General features: G+C 48.3%; 1 long non-coding RNA gene across 4 annotated transcripts in view; it reads right to left on the reverse strand.

The window, feature by feature from the left end:
- Window positions 1–2,482, reverse strand: part of LOC141133686 (uncharacterized) — a 237,959-nt gene extending 235,477 nt beyond the window's left edge. For 3 of the 4 annotated variants that reach the window (XR_012243106.1, XR_012243107.1, XR_012243108.1), the window contains exon 1: window positions 2,198–2,430. This is a non-coding gene — a long non-coding RNA (uncharacterized lncRNA). Of the gene's footprint in view, window positions 1–2,197 lie in introns of all 4 variants that reach the window. The other variant, XR_012243109.1, reaches the window with a different exon arrangement.
- Window positions 2,483–11,421: the final 8,939 nt, after the last annotated feature.

An 11,421-nucleotide genomic window follows, 5' to 3' on the forward strand; every position in this document is an offset into this window, starting at 1 on the left:
GTAGGGAGCTCCGCTGAGCAGACAGGCCAGGCTCCCAGGAAGAGGAGCAGAAAGGAGGAAGAAGGGAGCTCTGCTGAGCAGACAGGCCACGCTCCCAGGAAGAGGAGCAGATATTACACAGCCAGTGAGGATCTCCAGAGTTGTGCAGAGAGAAAAGGAGAGAAGAGGAGATGGTCCCAGGATACAGAATGTGAGAGCCATCTGAGGAAGAAGAGGAGGAGTGACGGAGGAGGTAAGGATTAGTTGTAAATCTTCAAGTAGTACATAGGAGAGGAGAACAAGGAATTCCTCCACCAAATTCATCCCTAAAGAGGAACTGGGCTCAAAGGAGGAGACATTCGCTCTGTGATAGCGAGCAAATACCAATTTTACTTATCATTAACAAGAGAAATGATCAACTGGACTCCCCCCACATCCCCTCTCCTTACCCCCCCAAACTTCTAGGTCTGGCACTGAAAGTTTAACCCCCCCATTATCTCCCCCTACATTGCAGGCCATGTCAGTGAAAGTTTAACTACCCCATTCCCCACCCTCCCCCACCCATATTGCTAGGCAAGACAGTGACAGTTTAACTCCATCATAATTCTGACCCCCCCCCCCCCCCCCATTGCTAGGCATGGCACTTCAAGTTTAACCCCCCCCATAATTTCCCCCTAAATTCCTGGCAATGGCACTGAAATATCCCCCCCCCCATTTGCTGGCTAAGGCAGTTAAAGATTACCCCCAACCATAATCTCCATTGCTGGGCATTGCACTGAGAGCTTAACCTCCCCCCTATACCTACACCTCTTCATTGCTGGACAATGCGCTGAAAGTTTAACCCCTCCATACCTCTCCCCTCTTCATTGTCGGGCATGGCAGAAAAAGTCTAACCCCCCCCCACCATTGCTTAAGCATGACAAGGAAAGTTCAACCTTCCCATAATCTCCCTCCCTCCCCCAATTGCTGTGCATGGCACTAAAAGTCTAACCCACCCCCCTATATTATTGGGCAAGACAGTAAAAGTTTAACCCCACCATATTCTGCCCCTCTCCCTCATTGCTGGCTATGACAGTGAAATCTCAACCCCCCCATTACCCCTAATGCTGGGCATTGCAATTAAAGTTTACCCCCCCCCCCTCAATGCTGGGAATGACAGAGAACATTTAACCCCCCTCCCACATCCTAGGCATGGTAGTGAAAGTTTAACCCCCATAAAATGATCTAGAACACAACTATAGACTTGCTCTAAGCCTGCAGTTATTCAGTGATTGGATGAATTTCCCTGTATAAATGTAAACTTCTGGGGTCAGCTCTTCTCTCTGTATTGGAGACTTCAATTACCAATAGAAATCAGTGATAAGACCTGTATGTGGGCGGGGCAATAAACTTTATTTCTCTTTCTTCTCTCTAGCAGACGGCAGGACGACAGAACGCGTAGCAGCCCCTACAGAACGCGTAGCGGCCCCCAGAGGACACAAAGAGACCAACTTGACTCCAGAGAGTTTCATCTTCCATAAGAAACTTGGATCAGGAGCCTTTGGGACGGTAAGTAAGCAGAGATTAGTATCGAGGGGCCCATACACACTGGGGGGATCACAGTGCTGTGTTTTGGCCTAGGCCAACAAGGCCCAGGCCTAGGGTGGCGGCAAAAAAGCTGCCCCCCGCACAAAAAAAAAAGGCACCCGCACCCTCCTCCCATATCCCGCACGCAGAGCCGACAGGGGAGTACAGCTGAATCCCGAAGCCCAGTGCCACAACAAGTTCCGGCACTGAGCTCCAGTAACTGGCCGGACAGGATTGTGCTAGAGTGGGCACCTGGGACATCTGCCGCCCGTGGTCCCGCAAGCGGCGATCGGCTTTCCGTAGCAGCCGACACCTCTCACCCACCGACAGCCACACACACTCCTCTTTTAAAACCCTGCCCCTAAACTGCTCCCCCTGTTGCTGGGGGCGTACGAATGCTCTCCTTCACCGCTGCGGCGGCAGGAATGATACCCCCTTGTCATGTTCTGTGGCCAGAACTTGACCCATTTGAATAAATGATGCTGTGTTGCAACCGCCCCCCCCCCCCCCCCCCACAACCATGCACAACATGCGTGATTCCATGGTATTGCTGTCTGAAGTGCGATCCGAATGCGGAATGTATTTCAAACAGCAAAACGCGCGTGAACCAGAGCTAACAGTTAGAGCACATGGAATAAGATAACGTACTAACCGTCTCTCTCTCTCTCTCTCCTACAAGGTGGTGCTGGCGACTCACATTGACAGCGACGTGCTGGTGGCCGTGAAGATCGTTCAGAAGTCGCATGTAGCTTCATACAGAAATGACTTAGCCCTGTGTGAACGTCTTGCCCTGGAGAAGGTGGGGGGCAGCCATTACTGTATCCACGCCTACGCCACATTCCAGACGGAGGTAAGTCTATTTTTCGGAAGAGAGAAGTATAGAATGAACGGCGTGTATATAAAATAGTGCAAACATTACTTCATGACATCTGGATGTCATCATCAGCCCAGTCCAGTGACATCATTGCTGGGTCAGTGATCTCAGCAATGTGATGTACATAGAAGGATATAGGTAGATATAGATATGGATGGATATAGTGTAGGTAGATATAGATATAGATGGATATAGTGTAGGTAGATATAGATATAGATGGATATAGTGTAGGTAGATATAGATGGATGGATATAGTGTAGGTAGATATAGATAGATATAGTGTAGGTAGATATACTGTAGATATAGATAGATATAGTGTAGGTAGATATAGATTTAGATGGATATAGTGTAGGTAGATATAGATATGGATGGATATAGTGTAGGTAGATATAGATGGATGGATATAGTGTAGGTAGATATAGATTTATATGGATATAGTGTAGGTAGATATAGATAGATATAGTGTAGGTAGATATAGATTTATATGGATATAGTGTAGGTAGATATAGATAGATATAGTGTAGGTAGATATAGATGGATATAGTGTAGGTAGATATAGATATAGATGGATATAGTGTAGGTAGATATAGATATGGATGGATATAGTGTAGGTAGATATAGATGGATGGATATAGTGTAGGTAGATATAGATGGATATAGTGTAGGTAGATATAGATATAGATGGATATAGTGTAGGTAGATATAGATATAGATGGATATAGTGTAGGTAGATATAGATGGATGGATATAGTGTAGGTAGATATAGATTTAGATGGATATAGTGTAGGTAGATATAGATATAGATGGATATAGTGTAGGTAGATATAGATGGATGGATATAGTGTAGGTAGATATAGATATAGATGGATATAGTGTAGGTAGATATAGATATAGATAGATATAGTGTAGGTAGATATAGATTTAGATGGATATAGTGTAGGTAGATTTAGATGGATATAGTGTAGGTAGATATAGATATAGATGGATGGATATAGTGTAGGTAGATATAGATATAGATGGATATAGTGTAGGTAGATATATATAGATGGATATAGTGTAGGTAGATATGGATGGATGGACTGTAGGTAGACGTCATGCAGAATTTGGTTAGTTATATATAACATGTGACTCTGATTTGGACCTTCTAAGTGAAATGCATTGATTGACCTGTCTGTGTTCCCCCACAGAACCATTTCTTCTATGTCATGGAATATCTGAGCGGAGGAGATCTGATGAGCAAGGCGGAAAGATGTGACATCACCACCCTCAGACTGACCGCAGCGGAGCTTGTGTGTGGTCTGCAGTTTATCCACTCCACAGGTGTCATACACAGGTAAGTACTATTATTTACTGTACAATCCTCCCCCTCCCCCCCTCCCGCTGCCTGAACACCCAATAGTGACCCGTTCCTCCTCCTCCATCCAATGGACGCACACATAAGGAGAGGAGGACGGAGGAATGCAGACCGGATCATAGGAAACGTTGGGTGGTGCTAGGAAAGGGAGCTTTGTGATTGTTCATCCCTCTATGGATCTGTAATTCCCGGGATATATGGGAGGGATCATTGTCTGAACTACAGAACTGACACTCTTTTTTTTTTCTCCACAGAGACCTAAAGCTTGACAACATCCTCATAGATAGCACCGGTCACATCAAAATCGCAGACTTCGGAGTTGCAAGTATCTCCACACCTGAAAGCAAGGTAAGTCCAATGTGCCCATACACAGGGCAATTATCAACCATACTAGGCCTGGATTAACCAGAACCTGTATATACAGAACAATTATCAGATTAGGGTTGGATTAATGACCTTGGTCCAGTTACCCATCTGGTTCTGGATATCAAGTCCACTCTTGGGGGCCTCATCCAGCCACTATCTGGTTCTGGGGGTCCCGTCCAGCTAATACCTGCACCTGGGGGCTCTTTCTAGCTACCATCTGGCCCCAAGGGTCCGGTCCAGTCCTGTGGAGGCCCTGTCTAACCATCATCTGGCGCTGGGGGTCCTGTCCACTCCCGGGGGGCCACATCCGGCTACCACCCACCCCCGAGGACTAACATTTACACATTGAAACTGAATACTTGTTGTAATGTTGATGCTGCTGGTCTCTACCCTGACCTTTTATCCTTATCCTTCTCTCTCTGATTTCCCCACAGATGCCGTGTGACCCATCCATGGATTATTACATGTTGGGGATCACTTTATGTGAGCTGGCCTTCGGTACTTTTTCAATCTATATTCCACGTGACAATGCGGCCTACACCGACTTTAAGGACCTGCTAGAAGAGGTAAGTAGTGACACAGTCCCAGCGGGACAAGGAGAGTAGCCATATAGGCTCGACCAAAGAGCCAATGCGCTTCATGAGCCAATACTGTCATCTTATGTTTTTCTGTTTTCTTTTCTCCCCGTAGCTCCAGTGCTCAGACAAAGAGTTGCGCAAAGCGGCCTTCAGGAACATCAGAAAACACAAGTTTTTCGAAGGAATAAACTGGGAGGAGGTGGAGGCGAGAGAGACGCGCCCCCCATTCTTTGTACGTCGAAAGGTATGTATTTGATCAGTGTGTCAATAGGGGGCATTTTTGCATTGAAGTCAATAGGACGCGATTTTGCATTGAAATCAATGGGACGTGTCATGCCAATATCGGCACTTTTTTTTCTATCGGCAGAATGCAGATAACCTTATTCTTGGCCGATAATGTTCCGCAGCCGATATATCGGTGCATCCCTACATAGAGGGGTTTCTTCTAATCATTCATGGATCTCATTGTTCTCTTTTTTCTATTTCAGGGCCTCAGAAAAGTTACAAGGCAGAAGATACCACTGGAGGACCTCCTAGACGATGAGAACATTCCAACCAAGGAGCAATTGCTATTGGATGGCTTTTCATTTGAGAGTGATCAATGGAGAGCTATACAGAAGCTAAACTGAAGCCCAAACACGCCAGGATGGAGTTCTGGAAACCGACATAAAACAGTGCGAGGGATTTCACATCTGGTATTCCTTCTCAACCATCTACCACCACAAGGGAGCCGTGACGTAGTCTACAAGGGAGTTAGATGGAGACTGCAAGGAAGTCAGGACTGAGCCTACGATGGAGCAGGGAGAAGTGTGCAGAGGAGCAGAGAGGAGTCTGTGGGGGGACAGACTCCAAAGCTCTCCTGCAGTCTCCTCCCCGCTCCCTCATAGACTTAGTCCCCTCTTCCCAACAGTCCCAGCCTGGCTCCGGGAGCCAGGATGGAGACTACAAGGGAGCCGGGACAGAGACTACAAGAGAGTCAGGACAGAGACTACAAGGGAGCCGGGACAGAGACTACAAGGCAGCCGGGATGGAGACTACAAGGGGGTCGAGAAAGACTCTACAAGGGAGCCGGGACGGAGACTACAGGGGAGCCTAGACAAGAGTCTACAAGGGAGTCGAGACAGAGACTATAAGGGAGCCGAGACAGACTCTACAAGGGAGTCGGGACGGAGTCTACAAGGGAGCCAGGATGGAGACTACAAGGGAGCCGGGATGGAGACTACAAGGGAGCCGCGATGGAGACTACAAGGGAGCCGCGATGGAGACTACAAGGGAGCGGGGACGGAGTCTACAAGGGAGCCGGGATGGAGACTACAAGGGAGCCGGGACGGAGACTACAAGGGAGTCGGGACGGAGTCTACAAGGGAGCCGGGATGGAGACTACAAGGGAGTCGGGACGGAGTCTACAAGGGAGCCGGGATGGAGACTACAAGGGAGCCGGGATGGAGACTACAAGGGAGCGGGGACGGAGTCTACAAGGGAGACGGGATGGAGACTACAAGGGAGCCGGGGCGGAGTCTACAAGGGAGCCGGGATGGAGACTACAAGGGAGCCGGGACGGAGTCTACAAGGGAGCCAGGGCGGAGTCTACCTAGAAACTGGGACAGACACTACAAGGGAGCCGGGACAGAGTCTACAAGGGAATCAGACTGAGGCTGTGAGGAAGTCAGGACTGAGCCTACGATGGAGCAGGGAGGAGTGTGCAGAGGAGCAGAGAGGAGTCTGTTGGGGGACAGACGCCTAAAGCTCTCCTGCATTCTCCTCCCCCGCTCCCTCGTAGACTTAGTCCCCTCTTCCCAACAGTCTCAGCCTGGCTCCTTCATAGACTTTGTCCCGGCTCCCTTGCAGACTCAGCCCAGGAGTCTACGAGGGAGCCAGTCAAAGACTGTGAGGTAGCCGGAGCAGAGCCTACGCCGAAGCAGGGAAGAATCTGTAGGAGAACAAGGGGGAGTCTATAGGAAGTGGGGAGGAGTCTGCGAGGGAACAGGGAGAGGTCTGCTAGGGAAAAAGAAGTGTGCGGGAGTGCATGAAAGAGTGTCAGAGAGCAGCGGGAGACTTTCAGGAAGTGGAGAGGAGTCTGCCAGGAAGCGGGGACTGAGTCTACAATTGAGCAGAGATAAGTCTGCAGGAAAGAGATGGGAGTCTGTATGGGAGCAGAGAGGAGTCTGCCAGGGAGGGAGGGGTGCATGGTGTGCAGACTCCTCTCTGCTCCTTAACAGATTCCTACTGCTTCCCTGCAGACTCCTCCCTGCTCTGTTGTAGACTCAGTCCCCATCTCCTGGCAAGCTCCTCCCCACTTCCTGAAATTGCTCTCTTGCAAACTCCTCCCTGCACTCCCGCATACTTCTCTCTCCCTAGCAGATCTCTCCCTGTTCCCTTGCCGACTCCTCCCAGCTTCCTATAGGTTGCACCTTGCTCTCCTACAGATTCTTCCCGGCTTCGGCATAGGTTAAGACCTAGGGTTAGGGTTGAGGGCTAGGGTTAAATGTTAGGGTTAAAATTTAGGGTTAGATTTAAGGACTAGGGTTAGGGTTATAGGTTAGGGTTAGAGTTAAGGGCTAGGGTTGGGGTTAAAGGCTATTAATAGGCTTCAAAATAGGGTAGGCTCGGGACGCAGAGCATTGCGTCTGGAGCCCACCCAGGTGTGTTGCAACAGCGAATGAATATGCCCGGCCAATTGGGAAGCGGGTCTGATACCCGTCACTCGATTGGCTGAAAAGACAGGCGATCCTATTGGATGCCTAGGAGGAGGGGAGGAGACGCAAGGTGGAGGCGAGGAGGAAAAGACACAGAAGCCGTGGCCCGATGCTTGCCGCAGCCTGATGTCCGCCGATGCCCCAATCCCCGCCGCTGCCCGATGTACCCACTGCTGCCCCTGCCCGACGTGCCCACCGCTTCCCTATCCCCGATGTGCCCTCCGCTGGCCGATCCCTAAATGGTGTAGGTGCCGGTGGACCGGCACACAGCGATGGGGGGAGAGGGGGGTTTGAGGTGCCGCCACTGCCATAGACTGGCCACATTGATAGATAGAGGGCGCCGTGCTACATTTTGCAGAGCAGAGTACGGACTGGCCAGAGAGGGATTACTTTGACGCAGTTGGCGGCCTTAACCACTTCAATACAGGGCACTTATACCCCTTCCCGCCCAGACCAATTTTCAGCTTCTCAAAAAAACAAACAAAAAAAAAAAAAAAAAAACCTGCAAGACAAAGGCATAATGAGCTAGTATGCATCGTATACTAGCTCATTATGAAATACTTACCTAAGATCGAAGCTGCTGGAGCGGTCCCCGCATACCGATGTGACCGGCGACAAAAAAGAGTGAAAATTTTGAAAAACAAACTACTCTCATCAGCTGTGAAAACTCTTTGGGACATGATGGCATTACTGATGACGGGCCTGTGTGACGGTACTGATGGCAGTACTGATGACGGGCCTTTGTGACGATACTGATGGTGGGCCTGTGTGACGGTACTGATGGCAGTACTGAGGACGGGCCTTTGTGACGATACTGATGGTGGGCCTGTGTGACGGTACTGATGGCAGTACTGACGACGGTCCTGTGCGACGGTACTAATGGTAGTAGGTTCTCTTTATTGGGGGGGGCGTGCTGTGCACAGTAAGGTGTAAGAAATGACAGATTTCCACTCACAGATCTCCTGCTCTCTCCTCACATGATTGGTGTGTGAGAGAGGAAGCAGGGATTGCCTGGAAACAGCTCTGTTGTTTATACTTGTGACCGACTATGATTGGACACAGCCGATCACGTGGTCAACAGCCAATTTCATTGTCTGTTTACCCTGATTGGGTATGCGCTGTGTCCGAGGGACAAGCGTCATCCCCGATCGCCATGGGGCGCATCCTGCCCGACTTTATATGACGTTCGCTCAGGATAATTTAACCACTTTGCGCACGTCATTTTGTTATATGACCGGGGGGCAATGGTTATACTTGCATTGAAATGAATGTGAACTAAAAATCCCTGTTTTTTGCAAAAGGTTTGCTAGAGAGCATAGCAGTGTGCAGCAGAGGGTTCAACCAGAATTGTTATAGTGTTAGAAAGTGGTCACACCCCTCTAGCACCTGATGGGTTAAATAAATATATATATATGTACTATATCCACTGGATATTCCATAGGGGGCACTATATACACTGGATATTTAATCCATGGAGTGAACTATATACACTGGATATTCCATAGAGGGCACTGTATCCACTGGATATATATCCAGTGGATATAGTGCCTCCCATAGAATATCCAGTGTATATAGTGCCCTCCATGAAATTCAGTGTATATAGTGCCCCCTATGGAATATCCAGTGTATATAGTATGGGCAGCACAGTGGTGTAATGGGTAGCACTTTCGCCTAGCAGTAGAGTCGTTGGTTTGCATCCCAACCACGGCACTACCCGCCTGGAGTTTGCATGTTCTCCCTGTGCCTGCGTGGGTTTCCTCCGGGTACTCCGGTTTCCTCCCACACTCCTAAGACATGCTGGTAGGTTAATTGGCTTCTGTCTAAAATTGGCCCTAGTATATGAATGTGAGTTAGGGACCTTAGATTGTAAGCTCCATGAGGGTAGGGACTGAGAGCACTATATACACTGGATATTACATAGAGGACGCTATATCGACTGGATATTCCATGGGGAGCACTATATACACTGGATATCCCAGAAAGGGCACTATATACACTGAATATTCCACAGAGGGCACTATATACACTGGATATTCCATAGAGGGCACTATATACACTGGATATTCCATAGAGGGCACTATATACACTGGATATTCCATAGAGGGCACTATATACACTGGATATTCCATAGAGGGCACTATATACACTGGATATTCCATAGAGGGCACTATATACACTGGATATTCCATATGGGCACTATATACAGTGGATATTCCATAGAGGGCACTATATACACTGGATATTCCATAGAGGGCACTATATACACTGGATATTCCATAGAGGGCACTATATACACTGGATATTCCATAGAGGGCACTATATACACTGGATATTCCATAGGGGCACTATATACACTGGATATTCCATAGGGGCACTATATACACTGGAGCATTTGCATATTGCAGAGTAGGGACTGGCCAGAGAGGGATTACTTTGACGCAGTTGGCCGGCTTAAACATGTATTGCAATGTAATGGGATATTTTGAAAAATGTAAAAAAATAAAAAGAAATTGTTAAAAAAACCCCTACATAACGAAGGGCTCATTCTCACAGGTACTCTGGCTGTGTGAATGAGTATTTTTTTTTTCATGCAGCTGGAGCCGCCTGTCAGACTTGGTTCACACCTACAGGTGTGATCATGAGTGAGCGCGTTTCGGCACGTAGGGCAGCCTATTCATGTCAATGGGCAGCCCTAAGAGTCAGAAACACAAACAGTCCTTGTTGTGTAGGGGTGCTATTAAAAACTAACGACAGCGCCGCGTTGCGTGCTAAACAGCAGCGCGTTTCTATGAGTGTCGGGAAAGGGTGCAGTTTTCGCACGTGTCCCTGACACACATTACTGTGAATGTAGGATTTCTCTATGGAGATGCAGCGGCTGTACAAACACGGCTGCAGGCTCTAATCTGACTGGTGTGCAGGTGAGCGGCCCCAAATACACACTGTCTGTGTTCGGGGACTTACACATGCTGGGCGGGCCCCTGTCAGGTAGGTTGTACGGGGCCCTGTGATTTCTAACAGCAGTCCCGGCTGTTCTGCAGCTTCTCATTTCCCGACGACCAATGGAAGACAATACAGGAGCCAGAAGGGGGAAGAAAGAGGAAGAAAGTTCCACCATCACCAACCAGATCTGTTCCAATAAATATTTCATCTTACGTCTACTCCTCTCCTTTTCTGTTTATTTTGCAAACTGACTCCAATCCCTCCGATATTAATCAGCGACCTCCTGGTGTATGTGCAGCTTTCACTGCGGGGGGAGGGGGGGAACACAATACTTACCACACAGAACTACAGATAGATAAAAACATTTTTGATTGGTACAATGACCCCCCTAATCCTAACTCTTACCCCCCCCAACCCCATCCTCAACTACTACCCTGTAATCCTGACCCCCATCCCCTAAACCCCGAACCTAACCCACTACCCAATCACAGTCATTTGTGGTCCGTTAGAGGAGATTTTCTACAAGTTATTATTGGACAGGAACCTCCGATCGCGCTATTGTTACAAAATTGGCGACAGTTTCCGATCTCAACCAATCCTTCCTCAGGCCGAGCAAACTCTACAATCCCGGTAATATATTTAGTGGATACAAATAGTACCGGAAATTGCCGAAATATTGATAACAATTTTGGAGGAGATTTACTAAAACTGGATTGTGCAAAATCTGGTGCAGCTGTGCATGACAGCCAATCAGCTTCTAGCTTCAGCTTGTTTAATTAAGCTTTGACAAAGAAACCTGGAAGCTGATTGGTTTCTCTGTAGAGCTGCACCGGTTTCTGCACTCTCCCCTATAACTCTCACTATTTCCTAATTCAGATAAAAGGTAAGTTCTCCTTATAATGAGAAATGAAAAGGTGAACTTACTCCAAATATCCCGCCCACCCCTCCGGGACATGCTGTATCCATCCTAATGCACACAATGCCAAGTGGTGATTGGACGGCACAACCATGTGACCCTGCTGACCAATGAGAAGCGACTCTGAGGCTTCTTCCTCATGTAAGGCGTCC

This window comes from Aquarana catesbeiana, linkage group LG03 (genome assembly GCF_042186555.1).
Source record: "Aquarana catesbeiana isolate 2022-GZ linkage group LG03, ASM4218655v1, whole genome shotgun sequence".
NCBI lineage: Eukaryota > Metazoa > Chordata > Amphibia > Anura > Ranidae > Aquarana > Aquarana catesbeiana.